The sequence below is a fragment of the Nothobranchius furzeri genome, chromosome 14, assembly GCF_043380555.1.
Source record: "Nothobranchius furzeri strain GRZ-AD chromosome 14, NfurGRZ-RIMD1, whole genome shotgun sequence".
NCBI lineage: Eukaryota > Metazoa > Chordata > Actinopteri > Cyprinodontiformes > Nothobranchiidae > Nothobranchius > Nothobranchius furzeri.
Window position 1 is genome coordinate 45,400,332 of NC_091754.1, and position 2,560 is coordinate 45,402,891.

Below are 2,560 nucleotides of genomic sequence, written 5' to 3' on the forward strand. Positions count from 1 at the left end.
GTGTTTTGTGTGTTTTTTTCCCTACCCAATAAGAAATGCTGGTGACAAACCACACATTTGATTATGAGACGAGAACAAATGAGGGACATCGTGTGTTAACGCTTCCTGTCTGGTGGACCAGGCTGAGGTCTAAGCACATGGATAAGATCCAACGTACCACCCGCCACCCCCCCGTTAGCTGGCCTTTGTGGGGAAGGTCGGGCTCCTTCTCACCAGTCAGACTGGGTTGGGTTCTATTGTGCTGGTCACGTTCGCGTGACCCTACCCTTTAAGCATCATGGTTTCTTCTAACCACTACATCTGTAAGGTCTGAGCATTAATATGTTATGAACAATAGGCACACTGCGCTTCATCCAGTTCATCTCAACAGCTACAGGAACAGCAACGATGACTAAACATTTGTTATCTAGGCCGACCGGTCCTTAGAAGCAATCATCGACATATAAATATTGGACAATGGGTTTCCATAGGCTCCAATAACACATTTTTGAGGGTAAATGGGAGGTGGCCACCACCGCCATTTTGACCGTGTCACAGGTTCCTTCAAGCCCAGACAATTCCACAAAAGGGAAGAGAGGTGGAGCTGAGGGTGGGGCTGTAAGGCTGGGATCAACTGATGACACCCGGTTGAACTAGCTACAAGCTAACCCAAAGCTAACGCGGAGGTGGGAGCTAAGCTAAAGGAGGTAGCAACCTAGCTACAACCGGAGTTAACTGTGCACAACACCAGAGCTTCTGAGTCAGAGATACACCGGGCTGACCGCTGGGTAAAACCGGGTGGAACACAGAGGTCTCCCAAAAGCTGCTGAAAGCCGGCAGCCCGCGCAGCTGACAGAGATGCGCCGAGCTGCGGGGAGGGGAGAACCGGGTGGAAAACATCGGTCTCCCGAGAGCTCCACAAACCGATAGTCGGAACCCAGCTCCACCAACATGTTATATTTCAACCCATTTTCTAAAGTGCAGCATTGTGTTAAATGCACTGGGTTTTACCCTATTACATTTAAATTTCATGGTTAAACAGTACATGTTAAAATCTAAGCTCAGCTCGGCAGTGACCTAAAATACATAAATATAATTTTACTTACCGAAAAAAAATGAAGTGGAGACTCCTTGGACGCTCTATTAGTGCAATTAATGCCACAGCAAGTCATTTTGTCCAACAATTGCACAAAAAATATCCAAAAAAGAATACACAAACACAGAGACTCAAAATCCCGGAACAGTTTCCAAGCCAGACCGAGGTTCTACTGAGGCCTTTCCACGGAGCTAGCTCTGTGGTCATGTGGGTCTGATGCTCATTAATTATACAGAATTTTAGGCTTTTAATACACTTAAACAGAAGAGTGAGAAAAAAATTCACCCCCCTCAGAGTTGTCATGAGTGTAAACTAGATCATTTAAACCAAAACCATGTTTTGGTACCAGGCTGTAAACATGTTTATTTCTGCTGTGAAATTGGTATTTTTAACATGGGAGTCAATGAGTATTTGCTCGCTTCTGACACCAGCCCTCAGCGGATGAGGGTGGAACTGTAATTTTTGGTACTTCCGGGTTTGCCTCAATTTTTCACCCGCATTGTGGGGGCTTGGAAGCAATCCATTTAGCAGAGTAACATCACAAACCAGAGGACAGGAGAATGGTGTTCTTTTCTTTATATTTTGCTGCGCAGACTTCTACATCCCCCACACATCTCACCTCTTCTCAGTGAAAACATCAGCTTTTATGCATCTCCCTAATCAGGAAAAACCATCACCTAAAACCTCAACACTTAACGTAAAAGCTAATAAATTATACACAATCATAGTTACTTTAAAATATCTACATTCATTTCTATAAATAAGCAGTGCTTGACATACATCAATACTTCTCACCATATTAAAATAACCCAATCACTCTTCCAATCCTCCTCTTGGTATATCCCTCTGGAACCTATAAAAGATCCACACGCCCTCGAGGACTATTTTGCTCACACCTGCTGGCAGGAAACAGGAAAGGTAAGCACACGCCCACAATACAAATGTTTGTTCCACAGCCCTTTCCTTGTTCAGTTCTTCCCATCAATAAATACCATACTTCCCCTCTTACCGGGCCACCTGCTAATCAATATACAAAAAAAAAAAAAAAACACCTTCAATACCTCATGAATGTGTCCCATTCCAATTATAAGTATAAGATCAGTAGATCTGCCCAGTATTTAGGTGTGGCAGTGATCCACTGTCACAACATTACTTCATTTATTTGCACCAATGAAATATTTTTACCTTGACCCGAGTGATCCAGCCTTGTGTCACTCCACATTACTATATTATCTTTAAGTCCTTTCATTATTGTGCAAACAGGCTAAACTAGGATTATTCCTGAGATTACAACAACCCTATAATCCAGTAGGTGATGGTCCAGTGGATATCCTAGATTATTATTGGTGTTTAGTGTCTGGGATGTAACACGGGGTTAGAGGTTACTGTAATGTGTCGTGAGTTTTAGATAAATGATCAATGAGATGTGATCTTCCATATAAATATGAATGATCAATGTTATTGATCTAAGATGAAACCAGGTGT